At 46.4% G+C, this 27,739-nt stretch overlaps 1 pseudogene; it reads left to right on the top strand.

Moving 5' to 3' along the window:
* The first annotated feature begins 346 nt into the window (after positions 1-346).
* On the top strand, positions 347-27,739 carry LOC147900298 (uncharacterized; annotated as a pseudogene).

Below are 27,739 nucleotides of genomic sequence, written 5' to 3'. Positions count from 1 at the left end.
TGGACGCGACTGCTTTCGTGACCTCTACCCTCGGCCTCGCCGAGCATGGGACCGAGCATGCATGGCGCACGGGACATGATCCCACATGTCCATAGCTACTTATCATCCGATTCAAGGATACTCAAGCTCGACTTGCAGCACTCAGGCAGCACGCTACACTGCGGGACCACCCTACCATTTTCATGGATGAGGATCTCACACCTATGCAGGTAGAGGAGCGGTGCACCCTACTTCAGCAGCGAGATGCAGCCCGTCAGGAGGGGAAGTGGGCTGTCGTTCGAGATGGCCGCCTGCTAGTTGGCCCCCGCCATCGAGCCCCACCAGGTACTCAAGACACGGTAGCAGGCTCCCCCCCCAAATAGGGAGACATGGTCTATGAGATTCAGACTCAGCACACAGTACCCTTGGCATGCACCATATGGAACTGTAATGGTACCCTATGGTCTGACCCTGGGAATTTCTCAAAGTCATACACTGGACGTGACATAGTTTTCTATACAGAGACACACCAGAGCCCCGAGCGCCCTCTCCCCTCGGTCAGTGGCTATACCTGGGAGTCAGTATTCCGTGAGGAGACCAGAGATACTAGGGGGGTCCGAGGCTCAGGCAAAGTTGCAGTACTCTTCCGTTCAACACTCATTAGTCTGATATCCGCGGTCAGATGGGATGTTCATGCCCGTTACCTATGGCTCCGCTTACGACGCCCTTCCACACGCGACCTTTTTATTGCAGTCTGCTACTTCCCCTCTGAGATGTCACACTTCGCACGGGTGCTACGCGAGGATACGGGGGTATCCCCCTATTTAGATCTCCACCCAAACATTGTGGAGTTTTCCAGACGCAGAGAGGTCCTCCTAGTTGGGGATTTCAACGCACGGACAGGCACACATCAGACATCCCTCCTGGATTTCCACTTAGATCCGGTCCTATTACCTGAGATGGACATAGAGGACTTGGGCTTCCCCCGCTCCTCGGCCGACAGTCGAGCCCCCGTTAGTGCATATGGGCAGGCTCTTTTGGATCTTGGACGTATACATGATCTGGTCATCTACAATGGACTAGATCGATGGCCCGCCTCCTCTGGTTTCACATGTTTCCCACATGGTGGAGCTAGTGTCGTCGACTACATTTTGGGATCTCCTGTTTTAGCCTCATAGATCACTGACTTCCATACCACACCCTTACCCCCACGAGCCGACCACACTTACCTTTTCTTTCATCTCCTTACGCCTCGAGCCCCTTCCAGCCACACTCCGCACTACACCACTTATCATGATATACGCTTTGATCATAACCTCTCACCTAACTACTCAGCCCACCTAGCCTCTCTCCTTAGACACATAGACACCATACCCTCTCTAGATCACCGAGCCGCCCTCATCACCCACTCTCTCCACAATGCAGCCCACCACATCTTTCCTTACACTACTTGGTCTACCCGCCCCCCACCCATTGGCTCCACCCCTTGCAATAGCTGGTATGATGACGAATGTAAAACCTTACGCCGCACACTCCGACTTACGACCCAGCGAAATGCTAGGGCTGACCCACACCTCACCCGAGAATATTGCCGCCTAGTCCATCGCAAGAAGCTAACCTTCCTGTGCCAAAATGAGGATACGCTACTAAACATCCTATTCAGTAGCAACTCCAAGGATTTCTGGAGGAAATTTCTATAACGCCGATCCCCTACCCCCCTCACAGACACTTTCCTCTAGCACTCCTACGCATGCACTCTATGATATCCTTGATTAGCCCCCTCCTGACCTCTCCGTCACCCCCCGTCCCACATCTTGCACCCTTTTCACAACCGAGGGAGTCACCCACGCAGCGCACAAGCTTCACAACGGCCGAGCCAAGGATCATGAGGGCCTATGCACAGAGTTTGTCGCCTATGGTATCAAAACTCTAGCCCCCATCCTGGCAACGTTGTTCAATGAAGCTGTTTGCCATGGATTCCCCAGAGCCTGGACCCTGAACACTATCACACCCATCCATAAAGCAGGAGATCCCATGGATCTAGGGAATTACAGGACCATCATGATTAGACATGTTATGTCCAAGATCTATGCATCAGTGTTAGATGGTGAGGTCAACACTCGCGCAGAGATACGAGGCCTTAGGGCATCTGGACAGGCCGGTTTCAGGACGGATCACTCGACTTACGATCACATTTTTACACTTCGAGGGATCATTGAGGAGGCTAGACACAGGAGACAGAGGGTATATTGTTGCTTTGTGGATTTCCGCAAGGCATTCGACACTGTTCCTCGGGCCCGCCTTGTCAGACACTTGCAGGAGTTAGGTTACGACTCGGAGGTTATATGGGTAGTAGTAGCTCTTTATGAGAGGGTGACGGGCCGGGTTAGGATTGGTACAGTTGGATCACAGAGATTACGAGCACTATAGGGGTCAAACAAGGATGTCCCTTGTCACCGACTCTATTTGGCCTCTACATCGACGAGCTCGAGACCACCATCAGGACACTTGGAGGTGCAGGCTGCTCTCTTGCGGAGGCTGTCATCCAGATTCTCTTATACGCAGACAATGTAGTACTACTATCCTCCTCTGCTACTGGTCTTCAGCGACACCTGGATGGACTTCAGATCTTCTGTGATACCCACGACTTGAAGGTCAACCTTGGGAAAACCAAGGTCATGATCTTCAACACCTCCCGACCCGCTATGCACCGAGAGCAGTTCCTCTTCGCCGGCGACCCTGTTGAGATAGTCGACTCTTATACATACCTGGGCGTTGTATTCTCAAGCCCAATCTTCACGATGCGCCTGGCCATGCAGGCCAGGACCAGTCGAGGCTATGCCGCTCTTGCCAGATTGGAGCGACAGTGCTACCACTCTCACTTTCAGGACCCGCGGACCAAGTCTCTTCTTTTTGATTCCTTGGTCCGACCAGCAGGTATGTACGGCAGCCCATGGTGGGGGGTCGACCTTTCAGACACAGAGTAGGCACACGTCGAGCGCCTACAGATACTGATGTTTGCTCGGATGATCCGCAGCAAACCATCGGTACCTCATCAGATCATCTTAGTAGAATTCGGCGCCTCACCAGTACAGCTTGATGCAGCCTTCCAAGCTATCACTTATCTACACAGGGTCAGGGACTTCAGCTCCTCTTCCGACGGTCGCTTCCGCCTACCCTGGCTAGCCCTATCCTCCTCTATGGCCTTATCCGCTGATGGGGACCAGGGATGTTGGTATAGACGCCTTTCCAGTTGGTTCACCCGACTGGACCTCGACATGGACCGGTTGCCTCCTTTTCAGTATAGCCTCGACGCTCCGCCATCCCCTTTCTCCCCCACTGACGAGGAGGTCAACCAAATCATCCGAGAGGACCTGCTCCAGCTTCACACCTGGAGGACTTGGTTTCTTCATCCCGAGCTTCCTGTGAAGCTTGATTGCTATCGCCGACACTGCCTCCAGATCTCACAGGAGGGTTTCATCACATCCCCGGGCTATACACAGATTCATCTACCGCATGCGCTCCAGATTTCACTCGGCCAGTTTAGGGTTTTGTCACACCGATTACAGATCGAGAGTGGACGCGCAGAGGGTATCCCACGAGAGGGCCGCATCTACCCACTTTGCAACCTGCAGGAGATCGAGTCGGAGGAGCACTTTGCTTTCAGATGCCCTATCTATTATGCCATATAAGGCCGGTACCACTACCTATTCCGCGACGGATTCGGCCCCCTCACACGCATGCTACAGTTCCCGGACCATCGGTGCCTAGCCGCTTTCTTACATGAGATGACCGGCCACCGAGATGTATCTCTCCGGGCATGACAGCATGCGCAGCCCACACAGCGTGAGGACACTCAGCGACCCATCACTGATTTCTTCCAGTCACAGGATACCTCTCCTCAGTCTAGTCGACGACGCGGACGTGAGCGAGAGTCAGAGCCACGACAGCTACGCCAGCGGACAGACTCTCACATCCGGGTCCATGACATCCCTTCTATGCTCTCAGCACGTCCTACCGAGGTCATCGTCGCTCTCGTTCTTCAACATAGGGCCTCCCGCCGCCCCCGACGACCGAGCTCGACTAGGCAGCGTGACGTCAGAGGCCAATCATCCATCGCAGGGTTTTTTCGACCTCCCATTTGACGGGCCCTCTATGATTGGCCTCTGACGATCACCACATGCATATATATATATATATTTGTATCTCCCCCCTTCTACTCCATTTTTTTGTGCCATTTTTTGTATCATCTGGAGATAGATACACATTTTTTGCACCAGGACTAGACACACCGTCCTTCATAACTTCTTTGAAGAAACGGTTGGTCGGACCGTTTTGAGACCGCTACCGTTATGCTCATTGTACTAGTTATCTTTAGTCTCATAGACCTTCACGGTCTCCCGAAGACTTTAATAAAATTTCTTTCTTTCTTTCTTTCTCTCTCTCTCTCTCTCTTTCACGCACGCACGCACTACTTACCCACCCAAGCACTCCTTGATGCCAACAAATCTCTCGAAAGAAATAAGGCACTTTCTAGTAAGGGAAGGAAAATTAAAGAATCCCTGTTATTGACATCCCAACACTTGGTTCTGTAAGCTAGGCGGCTCAATACCACTCTCAAGAACCTCACGTACGATCAACCTAATCACAGCCATAAACAAGGTTAGTCCTAACCCAACCCGGCTAGTCCTAAACTAAGTAGAGGAGTGCCAAGTAGAAAAGGTGTAGGTAAGATCACCGCCCATGTGTAGGTTATGTACATTGAACCACCGTGAGTGATTGGCTAGGGCTCTGATGCCTCTCATGGATCCAAGCGTGATGTTGGCATCCTATGCCACCAACACTTGCCCTAAGGCCTTTTTCAACAAGCCCCAGGTTCTACCGTGCCTCTAGTAGTACTACATATGCTCTCAGACCCTTAGCCGTGCTCACACAAATAATATCTTGCACTAGAGACAGTAGTTCATTAAGTAGCGATCCCAACATAATTAGCCAGCCATTAATGTCAGTTTTATTGTTTTTAGAACCTAGCCATCGGAGTCAATTGAACAAGATGCACATGAGGCTCGTAGCCCCTTAGATTACTCAAAACCTTTACGATTAGCTCCCAAATTGAGATATTAGGCTTTGGTAGTGAGAGCAAATAAGGTGCTTGTATTTGAAGATCAAGTAATCAATGACCCTAATTACTCGCAAAATCAAGGTTAGTCATAACCAAATTAAGTTGAGTGTGCCATCCAATCATAGATTTGTGTCAGCAAGATTCTTCCCTGAGCTAGAGGTTGTCACCAAATTGTAGGACAAACCTAATTTTAGGAGATGACTTGCATGTTTGTCTGGTTGTAATGAAGAGCGCTTGCTGTGCTAATTGGAGGAGATGACTTACATGTCAGTCTGGTTGTAATGAAGTCAGCTTGCTATCCTACCATTGCATTGCCATGTGGCACTTGCATGTGAGCACGAGCTTGCAGACAGTGACCAAGTCATGCCACATTAGAATTATGACCAAGTCAGGCCCGGTTGACTTCATAACAACTAGGCAAACATGCATGCCTTCTCTTTGGTGAGATTGTTGCCTCTCTCTGATTCTTCTTACCCATGAATTCTAAATTTCGTTAACCTCGTAGGTTATGCATTCTCTCCACGCATTGGGCTGCATGGATTTTTTGTTGCTTATCGTGTAACTCCATAACAATGTCTTATTTCGTCTTTTACTCCCTATTACTACATGAAGCAAAGCCTTTCAGCACCTTTGCACAAAAATTTCATTCTCTTTTTGAGAAACACTTTTCTTGTACTACTGCTTTGATATTGTGTGGTAAAAACTGTGGAAATGAGTCTTTTGCAATTGTAAAATCTTTAGTAGGTTCTAACAATGGATTCACTCCACCTTCAAACTTTCTGATTTTCTTGTTTTCAGTGATCTTTAAGTGTTGAGATACCTGGAGTAGGACATCCCAAAATCTATGTATATATGTTTGCACATTCTCTCCTTCATTTTGTCTAATCCAATCCCACTCTTTATAGACTACTTTCTTAAATTCTCTGAGCAAAAGCTCTCCCTGAAATTACATCTTGAAATCTTTAGGAGTAGTTCTGTCTGAAAGCGCGGACACGCCCTTTAGATGCACACTTGATGAAGCATACTTGGACATTACTGTGGGTATGTGACCTGTGAAAGCCACTGGAGTCTCTAAAGGAGTTGGCCTTCTGTAATCCTTTCGAGTTCTTGATGTTGCCTCGTCCTCTTCTATGCTGTGAAAGCTAGCCATTAAAAAAAGGAAAAAATGGTTTGTTTCTCAAGGATATTCTCCTAGCAGAAAGGCAAATAGAGGACCAAAGCACTAATACCACTATAAAACGTGGGGAAACATTACAGACTCTTTAAACCTTTTTGATTTGCAACTTAACCAAAATTGGTAGATTTGCAAAGACACAGAGGCACAAAACATAGTACTGAGATAGGAATGGTCCACCATACTTCATAGTAACAGACATATTTCCTCGTGTCTCTCTTACAAGATATCGGCTGTTAAGCCTGGATTCCTTCACAAACAAGAGCAAAAAATATATTTCATTCAAACTGGCAGTCAGAGGTTACACACTTTGGTGGCTAACTGAATTGGAATTTGGTGCCCCTTGCCATAATAAAGTATGGTAAGCTATGCCCGTTAGCTCTGCTGAGAAGGAGGGCTGCACTGAGATTTGATGGCTTGCTACAGGAGAACTACAGGGTTGAAGCCCCCAAAGTGGGCAGGAGGAATGTGAGGGAGGAGGGACAGATTCAATTCATTCTAGAGGGAGTCATTGGTTTCAGGGACCATGTACTCAGGAATAAATGCTATGTGGAATACGACATCAAACGGAGGGGCCTTCCAGATGATGATGACTCCTAGTAGCCCTCGTCTATAGAGCTGTACCCATATCTACTCAACTGATGCAGAAATTGGGGAGTCTTTAAGCAGCATCATTGCTACATGGATATGATCCAACACCACCTACTCTTTTCACTGATTTCCTTTTCTGTTACAGTGACTCTTCAGAATTTGAGGACACAAAAGTCTTTCGCCTTTGGCAGTCAGCTGCTCCTCCCCGACTACCTTGCTGCCCCCCTCTCAGCCTCCTCCTGCCTCCCTCCTCGCCCCTCTCTCCTCCCTCCTCTCAACCCACTCCCCGCCTCTCCTCTCCCTCCTCTCAGCCCATCCTCTCCCTCCTCCCTCAGCCCCTCTCCCCCCCCCCCCCCCCCCCCCCTTCCCCTCTACTCCCTGCTCATCCCCCTCTCCCCCGCCCTCTACCCCCGCCCCCTTACCTCGCCTTCCAGCCCCTCTCCCCCGCCCTCTACCCCCTTCAACCTCAGATTTGAGGTGTTGTAGACAGAGAGTTGGAGATCCATCCGGCCTTTTCCTGTATCTTTGCCATCATCTGGCCTTGTTTCATTGGCCATTACCAAGCTCTTATCGTCTAAGTTGGATGGCTCTTCCTCTTCCTCCACCTCTATTTATCCAATACAAAATCTTCGTTGTCTTCGTCATGGACTGGTTTTTCTAATCGAGGTCTCTTTCGTGCTCCATACTCCACCTCATATTCCTTCTCCATATTCCCAATTGATCTCATAAGGTTTTGTGAAGGTTTTGAGATATGCTATCCTCTGAAAAAAAGATGACTGTAAATTGCGACCATTTAACTTCCTGTAGTTCTCATTACTCCTGATAAGAAGCAAACAAGTCTAATCAAGCCACAGCCAAGCATTAAAGCTATTGTCAAACAAAATAAATGTATACAAAAACATGAAGGTACGAAACGAAGAGAGAGAGAGAGAGTGTAGGTACAAGACGAGTCGATTCAGAGTAGTCACGTCAAATCTTAGATAACTTGAAAACACACAAGTACAAAGTACTTGTACCTAGACCTAGGACTAAGTGTCCTAGGTGTCACATAGGACTAAGTGTCCTATGTGGCCTAGAAGGCACTAACACTATAAGTGCCTACACTTATGCCTACAAGGCACATACCATGGCCTATAGGGTATCACTAGAACCACCAGAAGATGGCCTACAAACGCCCCTCCATGGGATGGGCTGAAGTACTCTGGAAACGTCTCAGAATACCTGGTAGTTTCTGGTCATGTTGGCACATGTTTATCCAAAAGGATATAGCCACCTATGAATGTACAAGGAATGTCAGATCATGTAACAAAGGGAACCAAGTGTAAAGCCTGTCGGAAGACTTCGAACTTGGGACGAGGAAGTGCCTTTGTAAACATATCTGCGATGTTGTCCTCTGTGGGAAGATAGGACAACTCTATGTCTCCTACTGACAACCGCTCCCGAACATAATCATAATGAACTTCAATATGCTTGGTACGCGCATGAAACACTGGGTTACGCGCAATGGCCAAAGCACTTAGGCTGTCAGTGTAGACAATAGTGAAGGATGTCTGGCAAATACCAAGATCTGTAAGTAACTATCGAAGCCAAACACACTCTACTTTAGCGGTGAAAGCTGCCCTGTACTCAGCCTCATAGCTAGACGTGGCAACTGTTGGTTGCTTCTTGCTAAACCAAGAAATACATGAATTGCCAAGCAAAAAACAATTGCCAGTATGTGACACTCTGGTGTCGGAACATCCTACCCAGTCACTATCCGTGTAAGCATGCATGGTAAGTGAACCCTGATCACCATAGAAGAGGGCTAAATCCTGAGTGCCTCTGAGATATCTGAAGACTCTCTTCACTGCCTACCAATGCTGTGAACTGGGCATGTGCATGAATCTGCTGAGCTGAGATACTGCATACTGCAAGTCAGGTCTGGTATGACATAAATAAATAAGGCATCCAACAGCCTACTGATAAAGAGTGATATCACATGGTGGGCTCCCATCATGAGCTGAGAATTTGAAGCCAGGGTCCATTGGAGTAGAGATTGGCTTGCAATCCTCAAACTGAAAACGATCAAGGAGCTGTCCAATATACTTGGACTGAGACATCATGATACCCCCCTCAACATGAGCAAACTGAATGCCCAAATAATAATGGAGCCATCCCATGTCTGACATGTCAAAAATCTGCTGCAAATCAGCCTTGAAAGCTGCAATTTGCTGAGTATCTGGGCCCGTGATAAGCATATCATCCACATATAAAATCAGCACTAAAAAATCAGATCTACTCCCACGGAAATAAAGAGTGGGTTCTGTGGGACTATTCTGAAAACCAAGGGATAGTAAGTGTGCATGAATTTTGGCATACCATGCCCTAGGTGCTTGCTTCAAACCATAAAGGGCTTTTCTAAGCCGGCATACCTTATTTTCAGAATTAACAGGAGGTTGTGTGACATAGACTTCTTCCTGTAGATCCCCATGAAGAAAAGTGGTCTTGATGTCAAGTTGGTGCACTTGCCAATAATGATGGGCTGCAATGGCAATGACACATCGAATGGTAGTAATCTTGGATGTGGGAGCAAATGTCTCCTCAAAGTCAATGCCTTGTTGTTGGGCATACCCTTTTGCAACAAGACGGGCTTTGTATCGATCTATGCTGCCATCAGATTTCCTTTTAATTTGTAGACCCACCGCGTTCCAATGGCATGCTTGCCAAATGGGAGATCTACTAATTCCCATGTGTCATTTTTGGCAATAGATTGTAATTCAGCTTTCATTGCATTCATCCACTCTTTGCTGTCAAAAGCATCTTTATGGCACAAAGGCTCTTCATTGCAAGCTGTAGCAAGGAGTGCAAACTCAAGAAAGTAACCATGTTGTCTATTCCCTGATCCTGTATGGGCAGCAAAAGGCTGATCTTGTTTGCTGTCCCTCAATGTATCCAGAAGCCATCTGGGAACTTGCCTTTGCTGTCTATTGACAGCTCTTTCTTCAATGACTGCATCATGAGTAGTGGGATCATTTTGTGCCGGAAGAGAAACCTGCAAATCAGCATGAGGTTGTGGCTGATTATTGCTTAGTGGAGGGCCTGCAGGAGGCTCATGTTGCTGCTCAAAATCCTCCTCTGATGATGGCAGAGGTAACCAAGATTCAAAGGCATCTGGCTTTGCTTTGCAGTCCACAAGAGGAGAAGCTGAATGTTCAGCAAAGATCACATCTCTACTGACAATAATCTTCCCAGTATTTGGTTGATATAACCAATACCCTCTGCTCTCCTGGCTGTAACCAATGAATATGCATTTGATTGCCTTGTCATCAAGCTTATGTCTCAACTGAGATGGTACATGAACATATGCAAGAGACCCAAAAACTTTCATGTGTGAAGTGAAGGCTTCCTGCCTTTCCATGCTTCATAAGGTGTAATAGTCTTTAATGCCCGTGTAGGTGATCTATTCAGCACGTAGTTGGCACACATTACTGCATCAAGCCAAAATTTATTGGGCAAAGACTTGGCCTTAAGCATGCATCTGGCCATCTCCATTGTGGACCTGTTTTTTCTTTTAGAAACAGGATTCTGCTGAGGAGTGTAAGGAGTAGTGCATGAGTGAATAATGCCCCGTGAGGATAGAAATGCATCAAACTCCTTTGACATATACTCACCCCCCCTATCTGTGTTGAGGGTGACAAGCGTGCATCGTGATTCATTTTCAACCATATTCAGCCATCTCTGAAAGCATAAGAAAACTTCAGATTTGGCCTTTGAAGGATATGCCCAGCAATACCTTGTGAAATCATCAATGAGAGTCATGAAATACTTATATCCTCCAATGGCATTTGTCCTCATTGGGCCATAGACATCAATGTGTACTAGGTGCAATTTTTTTTGTGAGAGTTTTGGACAATTCTTTTGAAAAGGAAATCGATGCATTTTACCCAAAAGACAACCCTCACACACATGTTTGGAAACTGTGTGAGTCTAAGGTGCATCATTTGCCATCTGTTGTGAATGTAGCTTTGAAAGAGCTCTATAATTGAGATGGCCCATTCTCTCATGCCAAAGATGAGTTTCAGCAAGCTGTGAATCTGAAATAGCCAATGCTTCAATAGAAAGTGCAGCTGAATGATGATCAAGGTGATAAAGCCCTTTTTGCAAAGTGCCAGTGGGAACTATGGCATTGTCATCACGAAGATCATATACTAGGCATCTGTAGCCATCAAAAATTACTCTGAAACCTAAAGTAGCAATTGCTGAAATTGAAATCAAGTTGACTTCAATGCCAGGCACAAAAAGAACATTTGTCAGAGTGACAGGATGGCTGGAAATGGATGTGAGCTGCACATCTCCAACTCCTTTTACAGCATATGAAGCATTATTAGCACATGTAACAGTCCCCCCTCGAGGTGTATCAGCTAGAGAATGAAACAACTGTCTGCAAGATGTGACATGCTTGGAAGCACCACTATCAAAGTACCAGGACTGAGCATCATTAGCAGTAAAGAGTGCATCAGCTTTGGAGGGATCAAATGAGCAATGGACAGCCCATGCCCAATCATCCTGAAGAGCATGTGCATGTTTAGCATCTGCTGGCTCATGGGATTCAATGGCATGTGAGGCATTAACTGTCAATCCTGCTTTCTTTTTCTCCGAAGCAATGTGCTTCCTGCATTCTGAAATGTCATGTCCAGGCTTGCGACAATAGTTGCATCTTTTTTTCTTTCCCTTATCTGCTGTATTTTTAGATGCATGGGAGGAATTGCAGCTGCTATGTGTAGAGGAATCGCAGCTGCTGTGCGCAGATTTTGGCTTGCCCATAGGCTTGGAAGCCTTGCCTCTTCCTGTCTGCTGTGAAGCAAATGCATGATGAGGAATAATGGCTTGTCTGTTAGCTCTACTTTGCTCTTCCTGCAAAAGCAAAGTAACTAGCTGGTCAAAAGAATAGTGGTCTGGATTACCCATGGCCACTGATCGAAGGGTTGTAGCAAACCCTTGATATGTATCTGGCAGTCCATTCAATGTGGTACTGACAAGCTGTGAATTTGGCACCACCTCATCAATGTTGGCAAGCTGTTCCATGAGGTCCTTGACGTTTGTCAAATATGCATCCATTGACTCACCTTCATTCATATTCACTTCCTGTAATTGCCTTCTCAAATATGCAACACGAGCTTCATTACGTATCTGATAGAGAGAAGCCAATTTATCCCAAGCATCCTTTGCTGTCCTGCAAGATGTCCTGCAAGACTGGATGTGTGGAATAATGATTCTCTTGCATGATAAAGCAATGCATGAATGCAGCAGGAGTGCTAGAGGAAGAGGCATCAGGAGGAGTACCCCCTGCAGAAGAACCAGCAGTAGAAACAACCACTGAAGCATTGGCTGGCCTCAGATCATCCCCAGAAACAATATTCCACAAATGCTTTGCAACAAGAATATGTTTCATGAGATAAGACCACATCGGATAGTTAGTGCCATCCAACTTATCATCTTCACAAAGAACTCCAAATAAATCTTGATTGTTACCAGCCATAGCAACTGTGATAGCCTGTAAAAAAACTTGAAAACCCAAAAGCCTCAAGGCTATCATTGCAAACAGCTGGCTGTCCCAAAAATGACAGCAAATATCTGCAAATTTCTGACCCAAATCAAAGGGCAAATGCAGATCTGACCCAAATGTGACTGTGACAGGCAATGTTCACTGCAAAAACAGCAAATTTGGCAAAAGCCCCAAATTTATTGAGGGCAAATAGGCCAAAAAGAGGACAAATGTAGAAAAGCCCCAAATTTTGCTGAGATTTTTTGCAAATGTGACCCAATGTATGCAAATCTGGCTCAATGTCCTGCAAATGTAACTTAATGTCCTGCAATCTAACCCAATGTACTGCAATCTAAACAAGAAATTGCAGAATAAATCCCGAAACTCCAATATTCTTGCAAGAAATTGCAATCAAAGGAGGTATAAAGAACTGAAAACCCCAAATTTTCCAATGTCCTGCAGATCAGCAAAAGCTCCAAATTTCAGACGGTGGTTGTACATAAGTACGATGGCTGTACGGCTGATCTGTACGGTGATATCACTACAGGTACGACCCTGCGTACGGTATGGCGTACGGAATAGCGCGATGTACGGATGAAGTACGCACGCAGTGTACAATACATGTACGGCGATGCAAGTACAACGATGCACTTCTGCTCACGTATGGACTGTACGGCGCAGATCCTGTAGGTAGTACGGGATACCACTGAATGTACGGAAGGGAATACACCTTTGTAAGAGGTTGTGGAAGCTGGACGCCTGGATCTTGGAGAGCAGCTGAAGAGCCTCGAACAGGCTGGGAATGTGTCGACCAGTAGGGCAAAAAACTCCCAATGAACAATGGAGGACTCAGGGGCTGAGGAGAGCTGGAAGACTAGAGCAATACCTGCTCTGATACCACTGAAGGTACGAAACGAAGAGAGAGAGAGAGCGCAGGTACAAGACGAGTCGATTCAGAGTAGTCACTTCAAATCTTAGATAACTTGAAAACACACAAGTACAAAGTACTTGTACCTAGACCTAGGACTAAGTGTCCTAGGTGTCACATAGGACTAAGTGTCCTAGGTGGCCTAGAAGGCACTAACACTATAAGTGCCTACACTTATGCCTACAAGGCACATACCATGGCCTATAGGGCATCACTAGAACCATCAGAAGATGGCCTACAAAACACACCTGAAAATCGCAATGCTGGGTCTTAATAAAAATGCCATTGCCTAATGTCTGACTTCCTTTGTCGTTTCCGGCCCTCGTAATGCATTATATTTAGGCATATATGAGGCTAGAGTGACAAAGGTTAATTACATCTAAATAAACTTCGATGATATTTATTGGGAGGGAATAACAACGGATCCATCGCCATCCATATCTTTTTCGTTGCTCCCGCTTGGCCATCTCTGATGAGCTAATGGTATGAGTGACCCCAAATGCAATGCGATGAATACACAGAAAGAAATAGCCAACTTACGGTCATACAAGCAAACAATAGAGGAGGGGAGTAGATTTTAGTGACTGTGTGAATTGTTATTTTAGTCTAGGGAATTTGATAAGTGAAATAAATTGGGACTCGAGAATCATTCTTTTTTTTTTTTGCAAAGAAAGGAACCTTCTATTAATGCTTTGAAAAACTTCATACAAAACAGCAGCCCCGTAGGTGTTGAGTATGGGAAAAACCGGGAAAAGGCTGAAAGCAAAACCGGCCTATTCCAGAGAAACCCATCTCACTGCCTAGGGGATCTCTAGTACTGGGGCTAATAGCCAGGTGGGGGGACTATACAACCAGCGAATCCTTCACTGAGTGAAACTGTAAAAAACTCCTACAAGCGAAGCCTTGCATAATCGAGCACGCCTCGTGACTACAATCACCCTAGAGCCTGGGGTCCCACGCTCCCAGGTGGAGCGAAGGGTGTAGATGATATCCTACCAGATGGTGACCAAGGTAGGCGAGGGTGGAACCGGATGCTCACCCATCACTAGACTGCAACGAGCAACCCAAATGTTCCACGCAGTGATTCTGGCTACTACCTCCCATACGCTGTCCTCCGAAGGAGGAGGAGCCAGGCTATGGACTGCCTCATGGAGCTCTATCCTCTGGATGCTCTGACCCTGTATCTAGTAAGCTGGGGAGATCTCATCAATCTAGAATACGTGGCCTCCCTCAATCAACCAGGCCACCATCCCCCAAGTGTAGTCTCTCTAAAGACTCTGCATACGGGTCATGATCCTGAGGGCTCCCATCCAGATCCTTGCTGCATTATGACAACTCCAGAGGCAGTGCGGGATCGTCTCTAGAAAACTAGCAGAGCAACAATGACACTGTCCCTCCACCCGCATCTGCTCCAACCACGGGCTGATGGGCAAGCCTTCGTGGGCGGCCAACCAGAAGAAATAGGATATCTTCCTCGGCCGCAAACTGGACCATAACCGTGTCCAACACCTTGGAATAGACATCCCGGGGCACTCTCTGGGCCACCCAATGCCTCTCCCTCGAAGAGTCCATTTGAAGCCTCCTGCCAATCCGTGTGGTGTAGGGAAATAAGGGCTCCTCGTACACCTGCTCGGCAAGGCCGCCCTTGGAGGGACCACTCTCCCGGATCCCACTGGACCTCCCTTAAGGGCCTACCCTCCCAAAGCTAGAGGCGCCATCTGGGGGCATCCTGCTCTGAGATACTAGGAGGGTCAATGTGCCACTCCTTCCCCAAACATCATTACCACTCTAATCATTTGCCAGTTTTAGAAAGGAGGAATTGACTATGAGGAGACCTTTGCCAAAATGACTACCATTCAATGTGTCATTTCCTTAGTTGCAAATTATGGTCAGCCAGGATTTCAGATGGATGTCAAGACTGCCTTTCTGAATGGTGATCTCAAAGAGGAGGTCTATGTGCAGCAGCCCCAAGGTTTGTGGTGGAGGGACAAGAACACAAGGTATGCAAGCCATAAAAGGCATTATATGGGCTCAAGCAAAGCACCTCGTGCATGGTATCACAACATACATAAGTTTCTGCTGTCTGAGGGCTTTGGGAACACACATACGGAGCCAAATCTCTATGTTCAGCAAGAAAACTTAGATTTGGTCATTCTTATGCTATATTTGGATGACATTATACTCACTGACAGTAATTTGCAGAAAATTGCAGCAGTGAAGGCGTCTTATGTCAGACATTTGATATGATAGATCTGAGAATATTTCACTATTATCTTGGCATTGAGTTTTGGTAGACCCAAGGGGGGATCAGCATGTCATAGACAAAGTATTCCAAGGGCCTCTTGCAGAAATATAACATGGAGAATTGTAAATCTGTGGCCATTCCATTGGAAAAGGCAATCAGTTAAGTAAGCATGATGAGGTTGAAAAGTTTGATGGCACACTCTACAAGCATCTGGTGGGTAGTCTTATCTACTTATGTTCCACTAGACCAGACATTGCCTATGCCACAGGGTTACTCAGTCAGTTCATTCATTGTCCCACAGTCACACATTGGAACACAACAAAAAGGGTTCTCAGATATGTACATGTTACACTCTCTTATGGATTGCATCATGCTCCAGGTGGTAACTTATTGCTGAGTGGTTTTTCAGACTTAGATTGGTCAGGGAACATTGATGACCGCAAGTCCACTTCAGGTTATTGCTTCTCATTGGGCTCCACGTATCTCTCTCTCCTCCAGTGAACCTGAATACAAAGCAGCAAATGCAGCCACTATGGAATGTATGTGGTTAAGGAAGCTATTGTATGATTTGCATCATCCTTAAGATGATGAGGCATCTCCGATCTTTTGTGACAACCAGAGTTGCATCGCTATTGGCAATAATCCTGTCTTTCAAGCTCGCATGAAACACATTGAAAATCACTATCATTATGCGCGAGATTGTATTCAGGATGGCTTCAGTGATCTTACATATTGTTCCATTGAGGACAATGTGGCAGATATCTTTACGAAAATCCTATCAGCACCTCTCTTCACACGTCATCGACATGGCTTGGGGATCAAAGAATTCAAACAATGTCAAGGGGGGCTGTAAAATGACATTGTTTTTCTTTGTACTCCCATAGGTTGCTATATCCAAATGTGGATGAATTTGTGCAACCATTGTATTGTAGGTACTTAAAGCACTTTTGAGATCATTCCAGCGTACTTCAGCCATATCATTGAGGGGAGATTTGTAGAGATATACGATGATATGGTGGTGTAGGATAGACTAGGACTTTATCTATTTTGTGTGTTAGTACTTGGACTATATGTACCAAGTACTTGTACTTCATTTGGTTGAACATTTCAGTTGGAGTTCACTTCTTGTTCTCTTGTGTTCACAATCCATCTCCATTTTGTTCATACAGATCTCCTTTGTCCACACAGCTAATGTCCTGACTTTGCCTAATATTCGCTCCAAACTGCACATATGATCTCCTGATTGTATCCAAGATCAAGTAGTCGTCTGAGCAGTTGGGGCTTATAGTACGCTATCAAAGGCTTTGCAAAACTCCACAAAGCAACAATAAACTCTCTGCTTCCGTGCTCGGGCCTCCTCAATGACAGCTCGCAATGTGAAGATATGATCCAATGTAGCATAGTGTGCTTGAAATCCGGCTTGTCCATGTGCTTTGAAGCCCTCGCACTCTACCTCGCGGCTAAGTACCACTGTAGAAGTCTTGGACATAACATGCCTGATCTTGGTGGCCCTTTAGTTTTCCAGACTCATGGGATCCCTTACCTTGTGGATTGGGACAATGGTGTCAAGGGTCTAGGTGTGAGGGAAACCGGTGCAAACTGCTTCATTGAATAGCTTTGCCAAGATTGGGAAAAGAATATCAATCCCATGTGCAATGTACTCAGTACAAAAGCCCTCATGAACTTTGGCTCGACGATTGTTTAGCTTGAGAGTTGTATGTTTGATATCACCGTGATCAAGTCTGGTGTAGGGTGATGGAGGATGTCATAAAGTGTGTGCATAATTGTGACAAATGATCGACTCTGTGAGAGTGGGATGTGAATCTCCGCTCAAGAAACTTCCGCTAGAAATCCTTGGAATTATTACTAAACATAATGTTTAGTAGTTCTTTCTCATTCTGAAGGATAAAGTCTCTCTTCTTCTGATGGACGAGACGATGATACTATCATTTGGTCTCTGCCCGAGTCTGAGATGACTAATGCAAGGCCTTACACGCATCATTTTACCAGCTATTGTAGTGGACCAATCCAATGAGTGGTGGCTGGGTGGATCTAGTTGTGTGTGGGAAGGACTGGATGGCAACATTGTGTAGGGAGCAGGTGATGAGGGTGGCTATGTCCTCTAGAAGGGAGCGGGTGATGAGGGTGGCTATGTCCTCTAGAAGGGGAATATCATTGGGATCCTCAAGCATAGTGTAGAGGTGGGTATCATAGGTAGAGGCTAGTGTATGGTCGAATTGAATCTCCTTGAAATGTGTTTGGTGGAGAGAGTGGGGTGGATAGGCTAAAGAAGAGATATGTATGATCGGCTTTAGGAGGTGGTGGGAGAATAGAGAAATCTATAATATGGGAGGTGAAGGCAGGGGATCCCATGAGATAGTCAACTACAACGGTCCTCCCTCCATGGGGAATGTAGATAAGCCCACCGGAGGAGGGCCATCGCTCCAAACCATTATATATGATTAGATCATGCATCTTGTCCATATTAATGAAGGCACGCCCATGGGAGATGACTAGGAAACGTCAATCTGCAGACACTTGTGAGATACCTGCCTCCTATAGAGAGTCGTGTTGGAAATCAATAATCGGTACTTGGTGCTCCCCCCTTCTTCCGTTGAAGTCTCTGAGAAGGAGAACTTCCCCACGGCTCGAGAAGTCAATGATATCTGTGTATAAGGCATATGTTTCTCCCTCTCAAAGCTCCCCGGCAAAATGTGATGTCTCTAGGGAAAGTAGTAGGCTGTGATGAAGGTATTTCTTGATAATGTGCTCGTGGTTTGAATCTAGATGTATCTGCCCTGTGGATCGTGTCTCTCCATAGTGATCGTCCCCATGAGACGAGATCAATAAAGAACTGCAATCCCACCAAAACCACGTACTTCTCCCGTATCTCTGGTTCCATCCCGATAGTAGACAGACTCCCATGTGTATCCACAAACTGGTGGGACGGACACTCCGGGCGTTGATGGGTCTCTGTGTAGAAAATAATCTCTCATCCTATGTATGACTCTGAGAAATTCCATGGCTTTGACCATAAGGTTCCATTACAGTTCCAAACGGTGAGGTTAGGGTCTCGGTATTGGAAGTCTCATAGACCCTGCATCCCTATACGGCTGTGTCAGTGGGTCCTCGCCTAGGTCTAGTCAAGAGCCGACCCTTGCGTACCATGGTCCACTTCTCCTTCTTACATGTGGCATCCCACTACTGTAAGAGGGCTCGCCTCTCCTCTACCTGTTGCGAGGTAAGGTCTTTGTCCATGTGAACATGTGGGTGATCTCGTAGGGATGCACGCTTGCACGATGCCACTAATCGAGCCTAGGTGTCTCTCGTACGCATGCTCGAGGAGGAGGAGAGGAGGAGGATAAGGTTGAAATCACGTGAAAAGGTACCTACAAAAGTAGTGGATTGGACTTATATAGTCCTCTCCACTCCCCTCTAATTCTCACTACTCAATTAGTCCTTTTCTCCCCTTCATTACAGCCATCCCTTGCTAGACAATTTTGCCCCCAAAATTAGATGTTGTGGCTGTCACACAAGGCTGCTGAGACAACAAAGTGATACTGATCAGTTTGGTAAGAGATGGGGGTAGTTCCAGACGATGCTCTCTTGCTGCCATGATTGTTCATCCTCCGACAGTCCTTTCTATCTGATAAGGTACTCAATGTATACCTTATTGTGAAGTACCATATCTTTGAAACCCACAATGCGCTCAGGGATATAAAGGATATGGCCTTCTTCATCCATAGGTCGCGACCTTGGGAGAATGTGGTATGTGCACATACTGGCCCACATGCGGTTTCAGCAAAGACACATGAAACACATTATGGATCGTGGGATTTAGTGGCTTCAGCCATTCCCTTATGCAATTCACCTTTGCAAGGCCCACCTAAATTCGATCTCTTCCCACAGTATGCCCAAGGTATTCAACTCTTCTAACATAAAAGTGCATTTGCTGGCTTTCGTGTAAAGCTGATGGAACCTCAAAATTTCCAGCACACGTTTGACATGCTCAATATTCTCCTGAAGCTTTTGCTGTAAATTAGGATGTCATAAAAGAAGGCTAGCACATATCGGAAGAGAATTGGATGCAATATTTTGTTCATGAGCGCCTAAAAAGTGGCTGGTGCATTAGTCATCCCAAATGGCATCACTTTGGACTCATAGAAACTTATTTTTGTACGGAAGGCTGTTTTGTGCTCATTACCCTCTTTCACCCTGATCTTATGATAGCCTGATCTCATATCTATCATTGTGAAGAACTAAACACCCTTGAATTCATCCAACAAATCATCAATCTTGGGAATTGCCTACTATCTCTACAAATCTTCTTTCTCTCATAGCTAGTACTTTTCGGAGGAAAGGAGAAAGTGGTCAGAAACCTATAGATACCACCATACCATGGATCCCCAACTTCTATGGCTGCTACAAGGGTTACATCGAGGCACTCCTCTAAATCAATCAAAACATTCTTTAAGTTGGAACATCCCCCTTTTACAATTTGGAAAATCATATTCTTGTAGAATTGCCAATCATTTGGCCAACCGGCCCATGGGATTTGGTGATTGAAGAACCTGCTTTGTAAGACCATTGCTAGAGATTATAATGGACTTCCCAGCCACATAATGCTTAAATTTCTCAATGCAGAACACCAAAGACAAGGCATGCTTATCAGCCTCAGAGTAGTGTCGTTCAGTTTCGAGCAATTGTCGAGAAGCAAATCGAACGGAATACATGAATCCATCCTTCGCTTGCTGGAGAAGAATACCCACTGCCAAAGTGTGCTCACCAAACCCAAGATTGATATAGAAAGTGCTATGAGAAATAAAATTCTTCTCAAGTAACTCACGCACATGTCTTGCTACTTCCTCCCATTGCACTTTAGAGAGAGTACAGAGCCTTGTTGATGGGTTTACTGTTAGGCTCCAAAAAACTATGGCATGTTCAATATCTCTCTTTGGAGGTAACTGACACCATATCTGAAAAAGCTGAGACCTATCAACATCCTCCACCTAAGGAATGCTTCCCATCCGAGGCACTAACAAATGCAATATGCATAAATGGCACTTTCTTTCTTGAGCTCCCAGGCCAATTGCCTTGCTGAATTAATCTGCATTTTTGGGGCTGTCAAACCCAGCAACACCATTATTTTTCCCTTATGTGCAAAGTGGAGAGTCATGGGATTCAAGTCAATGCTAAACTCTCCCAATGATTTCATCTAATAACATTCTAGAACAATGTCAATGGGCCCATATCCAAGGCAAAAATATCTCCTCCAAAATCATAATCATGAGAGTCAGAGCTGTGTATCCCCAGAGAAACAACCACTGGTCCACACTCTTTTTTCTAGTCTATTCTTGGTCAGGATGTCCTTGTTGGAGGCTCCATGGGCTGCTCCCTAGCTCTCCCCTACCTCTAGCCTCTGCCCTTCCCCTCCGCTGCCTTCCCCCTCCATCAGCCTCTCTCTAAGCCGGCCAGCTCTCCCTCCTCGCCGGCCTGCTCCTCCCTTTCCTGCTGTCCCTCCTCTCCCTGCCGGTCTGCTTCCCCTCGCCCGGCCTGCTCCTACCTCCCCTGCTGGCCTTCCCTTCCCTCTGGCCAGCTCCTCCCTCCCCCGCAGGCCTTCTTCTCCCCTGCGGCACCTCCTCACCCCCCCCATGGCACTTCAGCCTCCCCCACGGGTCTCCTCCTCCTCATGCCACTTCTGCTCCCCCTGAGGGCTGTCCCTCCTCCTCTCCCTCCTTGCCTAGCCCCTCATCCTCTCTACTCCTACCTCCTTGCCTAGCCCCTTCCCCCCTCCTCCTCTCTACTCCTACCCCTTCCTAGCCTCTCTACTCATCCTACCCTCTATTCTAGCCTCTCCCCCCTTCCACCTCTCTTCTCCAACCCCTAGTCCTCTCCTCTCTCCCCCTCCCTAAGCATTCTTCATCCCCTACTCCCCCCTCAGCCTTCACCCTCTCCTCTCACGTGTTCATGTGCAGGAGCGCTCACCTAGGGAGAACCTTTCGGCAGAGACCCGTGTCTTACTTGAGAACAATGCCAAAGTCGTGGCTAAGGCCATGAAGATTCACGCCAAGGCCACGCAGCATGCTGAGTTCTTGCAGCATCCCCCTCCCTCTCCTGCATGTCTGTCTACATCTGACAGAGGTAAGGGGGTTATTGGCTCCACTCCTCCTTCCGCAAGGCTCCTTCGCACTCCTACATCAGAGATACTTCGAAGGAACTCTTTCTTCGTTCTGGAAGACTTGGCTGAGTTTGAGGCAGAGGAGTTTGTACCCTCTACGCTCGGGGAGCACATCTTTCAGACATCCGTGGATAGAGTTTCCCCCTCAGCAGGTGTAGGTGTGCTATCCCCAGTTGATTTCCCTCCTCTTGATAGGAGGAACTTTTTGCAGGAGAGGGCTTTCTCCGCTACCAGGTCCGGTAGGATCTTCTATCGGGCCTCCTCTTGCAAATGAGGATTGTTAGTTGGAACGTTCAAGGCCTCGGGGGTGTACCTCACCGCTGCCGTAGGCAACTGATTCATAACCAACTTCATCCAAGTGTTACTGGGGGACCCATGGATATTCTGATGATTCAGGAACACAAATTGGATGTCAAGGATTGTGCCAAGTCAGGTAAGCTTCTTTCAGGCCATACTTTTTGGTCACTCGCCTTGGACACCAGGGGAGGTACTTGCATCTCTGTTTCTTCTTCTATACTCCCCTTGGTGATTGGACATGGGATCATAGTCCCTTTCAGAGCTCAGTGGATTATACTTTTGATTGGTGGGCATAAGGTTGGTCTTTTAAACCTTTATGCTCCCAATTCTAGAGGGGATCGTGTTTTTCTTTGGAAGAAACTGCTCTCTTGGTCACACATTGCAGATGATTAGAGGGGGCGGTTTCAACATGGTTGAAATGCCCTCAAACAAAAGCAATGGTAGAGAAGGTGGTATTCACTCCCTAGAGAGAGATACTTGGGATGCCTTTTCAATACAGTGGCAGGGATGTTTTCACACTCAGCCACTTTCTCTCCTATTTTCTTAGTCGAACAGGGGATTGCAGATGCCTATCCATGCACGGATTGACAGATTTTATGTGGATGATTGAGCTCTTGACAAAGCATTGTTGCAGCCACTTCGAATCATTTTCCAATGATTCTGATGGTTTCAGATCCTCATGTGAGGGGCTGCTCTGCCAGTGTTAGGATTCCAGATGCCTTTTATGTAGAGGAGGGCTTTACAGAGACAGTGTTGAGGACATGGGTATCGCATATGCAGGATGGGCAGCTTTCTCCATTAGATTTAGCCACAGCCCTATTTGATATTAGCGACTTTTATCTTTCAGTTGCTCGTATCAAGAGAGGTGACATCCGTGAGATAGGTATTCGCTAGCAACTGGCTGCCCTCCAGAGAGAGGAGTAGAAGAGACCTACAAATGCTTGGATTCAGGAGCGCCTTGCTGTAGCAAGGGCCCAATATCAGTCACTTTTAGATCAAAGAGCAGAATATGTCTTTCATGCCAGAGAGTCATTTTGGACTCAGATGGGAGTTAGGGTCAACAAGCAATTCTTCTCTACTCTTGGCCCCAAACATAGTAGGGAGAGCGTCTCACAACTTGTTGACTCAGGCGGACTTCTTTAGACACATATAGATGCCGTCTTGCAGGTTGCCATTGATTTCTATGCCTCCCTTCTTACGATAAATCCTGACACTCAGGCCACAGATGATGCTAGAGTAGTTATTTGGCAACACTTACCTATGTTGGTGACAGGGGATATGACTATCTCACTTGATGCACCCTTCACCAACGTAGAGTTCAAGACTGCTCTCTCTGCCCTTCATAAGGGCAAGTGTCCTGGTTCAGATGGACTTACCCCCTTATTTTTCATTACTTTTTGGGATCAGATTGGGGATAACATTACTTCAGCCCTGCAAAGTGTATGGGACTCGGGTGAGATGCCAGACTCACTTATGGAGGGCCTCATTCATTTGATTCCGAAAGGGGGTTGCAGGAATTTAGTGTCTCAGTGGAGATCAATTACCTTGCTGGGTACCTTCTATAAATTCCTATTTAAAGCTATCAGCCTTTGTCTACAGCCCTTTCTTCCAGATCTTATCCATGATACGCAAACGGGATTTGTGCATGGCAGGAGCATCTTTGATAACATTTTCTCATCTTAGGAGGCTTCGAATTGGGCCATGCATAATGGCCACAGGCTGGCCATTTTACTCTTGGACTTCTAGAAAGCTTATGACAGGGTAGATTGGGGCTTTCTGGAGGGCACACTTAACTCGTTTTGGTTTCTCAGATGCATGGATCAGAGGGGTGTCAGCTCTCTACAGATCAGCCCATAGCCAGGTTCTTATTGATGGAGTCAGAGGGGACAGGTTTGAGATTACCAGATCAGTCCGCCAGGGATGTCCCTTAGCCCCCTTTATGTTCCTATTTGTGGCTGAAGCTATGAGCTATTACATTAGATCTCAAGCTGGTATTGTAGGGCTCAGGCTTCCTTTGAGATAGGAGGATGAGCTCTTAGACAATGAGTTGGCAGATGATACGGTTGTTTTTTTGGATACCACTTCACAGACACTAACTTCATTCAGGACGGCGTTGGATTTGTTTTGCATTGCAGCAGGTGCACACATTAATTGGAACAAATCCAATGGCTTTTGGATCAGTGATGAGGGCACTCCAGACTGCGGGAATGACATAGGGTTCACCTCGGTTCAGAGGGGAGTTTCTGTCAGCTATCTGGGATGCCAGGGCATCTCTCCAGCACAGCAGTTTGCTCTCGTGTTGGAGAGTATCAGAGGAAACTCATCTTTTGGAATTCTGCTAGACTTGACCTTGGATCCAAGGTTGTGGTTGTGAACCAGGTATTATTGGCCAATGCGTGGTTCGTTTCCTCTGTTGGTGTAGATCTAGAGGTTGTATCGCTCAGCTCATGAGACCTATCAGGAACTTCCTATGGAGCAGTTTAGATGGCACCTCAAATGTTGTAGCCAGGGTGGCTTGGGAGACCCTCATTCTCCCCACAGGAGGTCTCAATATTATTTACCCGAACTTGCAACGTATGGCCTTGCTCTGCAAGTTCGTAGTACGTGGATTGATGCCTGGACACGAGCCCTGGAAATATTTTTTCTCATGCAGCATTCTTTCTTGTACCCCATCACATGGGGGAGATTGGATGGACAGCATCAAATGGATCTTTACTTCAGCCCATCTCAAATCTCCTCCTTCCCCTCTCATGGTTGCCATTCTGAAAGCTTGGGGCTATTTCAGAAACACTCTTCGCAGAGTTCCACCCACCTCTCGTGAAGAAATTCACAGGCAGCCAGTCATGTGGAATGACTCGATTTTGGATGACCATGGCAGGCTACTTGGAGTGTCACATTATATGTAGTGGTCTAAATGGGAGAGGGGACCTACTTCTACAATTGGCGACTAGCAGGTCTTTATAAGACTTCCAGAGGATCAAAGACTTGTAGCAGTTGGCCACCTCAGAGGGAGTGCAAGCAGGATACAACAGATACAGGCAGCCATTCTGTCAGAGTGGATTGATACAAATGACATGCCGATCATAGAGTCCACTTGGTGGGGAGCGTTCTCAGGGACGGGCATTCCATTACAGATCATTACCCTGCAGGATGCACATGAGGATACCCTAGTCTTTGATGTTCAGTCCGGGAGGCAGACTTATCAGATCTTTTGATGATATTCTTTTGGAGGTTGCCTTTCAGCATGTCAGGATTGCAGGTTTCATGGAGTGGGGCAAGGACTCATAGTGGTATCTTGACCCCGATCCTCTTCTCCTTGCACTGGGGTCTTGGAGACTTTGGTTATATGGTGGTTTCCCTATTAGGTTTTTGCAGTGGGACCCAGGGGAGTGGGAATGGATTGATGAGGGGCACCGAGAGATGAGCTTCCCCTTCTTTCGCTATACAGTTAGAAATGCCCATAGGTTTCAACTCAGCAGTAGAGGTTGGAGGTCCTCCAGAGCGCCTCATTGGGATAGTTTTTAGATTTTCGCAGTTACAGGGAAAAACTTTTGGCGTAGGAATAGAAAGATCACTCTTTTCTTTTGGCTTTCTATTCATGGAGGGATTGCAGTGAACCTGTGGATATCCAAGTTCGAGGCTGACCCTACTTATCCTCGTTGTCACATTGCAGTTGAGTCAGTACATCATTGCCTTTAGGAGTGCAGACAGGCGAGGACGATCTAGAAAGGTGTTGCTAGGATTTTCAGTATCTTTCATACAACACCTTTCTATATGACCTGGGGTTCAATGGCTTGGCTCTCTCTTACTGGCCCTTAGGTGTTTTTCGAGGGACATGATCCAGATCCAGCTCTCATTATACCGGCGACACTCAGTGGAGTCTTGTTCCCTCCAAGATGTTCCCTTCACTCCCTTCAGAGCTGCTCATGCCTCAGTAGACACGTCGTGGGAGATTATGGCTAGCATTGCAGCTTGGCATATTTGGAGAGCCAGGTGTCCAAAGGCGATGGAGGGTATTCAGGTTCACCCTTCCCAGGTTATGGCCAGTATTTGGACTGACACAGTACACACTCTGATGGCCATATGGGCGAGCATGCAAGGATTCTCTCGAGCAACTATGCTAGGAGAGTTACTTTTTTCAGAGTTTGGAGAGAATCTCTTTTCTTCTCTAAGTCTCCCTTAGGATTGAGGTGGCATTTTCAGCCTCCGCCTGGGTTTTTATTAGCTCATTTTGAGCTGTTTTTTTTCCCTCATGCATTGCATGATGTACTCCCGCACTTGAGCTTGCTCGTGCGGTTTTCATTCATACTTAATGAAGTAATTTTCTTGGGGGGAAAAAACTGTGTATCCTAGCGACATAGCCTCTAATCATATGCTGTCCATTAGTAACCACTCTCAGTCCATGGTCAATCTCTGTGGCAACAAGTCTCCATCTAAGTGTCTTGACTCTCCTAACATCCATTAATGCATCAAAAGATATTTAGTGCTAGCCTTTGTCATGGCTGAGTGTGCTCTTCATCTCCGGAGTGCTGATAGAAACTCGGTATGAAGACCTTTGTATAAATGGGTGCTCAAGTATGTGTGTGTGTAGGGGATTTATATGTGTGAGAGCATATGTTTATACTTTGGTCTACACCAACCGTTGGGCGCTAACGATGTCAGTGGAGATGTCATAGTAGCTAGTCCCTACTATGCATGATGGAGTTTATGGTTTTCAACCTTGTGAGTGACTATCATGAGATTGAAACTGCACTATGTGTTATGTTTTTAGAGGATGAGTTTGGGCATGTTCTTGGGTTCATCTAGATATATATGGGCTGAGCATCCCAATACTACTCTACAGGGGCATTTTTATCAGCATCATTTTGTGCATGGAATAGCTTCGCAACATTATGCTTAATAAAGCAGCTCTAGAAGTACAACGTGGAACCCTGCGTGTGTGATGGCTATGCCCTCCAAGCTGAGTAATACCTTTCTGAATTTTTGACATTTTGTTGAGAATGAGTCAAGACATAGAGTGCAAACCTATGAACGGACAGAGAGGGGGAGTACTCATCTAATGCTTTTGATGCATATCTATTGTTAGAATATCCTCGTGTAACTGAAGCAAGGCATGAGTGCATGGGTGAGTGGGCGAGTGGCTAAGCATGTGAGAGCCAATGGAATGTGAGTGTGTGGATTAGGGGATAAGGACCCCAATCCATAATCTTGTATAAGTGAACACACAATTGGAGTGTGTGGTGTGGAAATGAAATCCATCTATGAAGTTGGATAAGTCTTGCTCTTGGCGTCACTCTTTTCTCTGTGTGGATCCTTGAGGAGCTCTTCCACCACATTTACATGTCTCTCCCTTTGCATTCTATTTTGTAACATGGTATCAGAGCACCAAGTTGCTCTTCTCCAACCTTGCCACTTGTAGAGTGTTGGAACTAATTTGTAAGTTGTTGTTCCTTTCTGGTTATATTGCTTCCTCAAGGACTTTATTGCAAGGCAGCTGGCAATTGAAGGTTTTTTCTCAGAAGGATATCAGGCTGCTGATCAACATACATCCGTCTCTGATTTCTTTTTCTTGCAAAAGCTTCAGTTGTTGTTGCTGCTTGTTCCCAGCAACTTATTGAAGGAGCTTATCTGTTTTTTTCGACAGTTTTTATGCGGGAAGGTTGTTTATGAAGCTACAGTAGTGTCATCAGTCCATCTCTAG

The sequence above is a fragment of the Dipteris shenzhenensis genome, chromosome 7 (assembly GCF_047967505.1).
Source record: "Dipteris shenzhenensis isolate YYH24624 ecotype China chromosome 7, Dip_SZ_1.0, whole genome shotgun sequence".
NCBI classification, from domain to species: Eukaryota; Viridiplantae; Streptophyta; class Polypodiopsida; order Gleicheniales; family Dipteridaceae; genus Dipteris; species Dipteris shenzhenensis.
The sequence above is the reverse complement of the archived record's forward strand: the minus strand, read 5'-3'. Positions and strand labels throughout refer to the sequence as shown.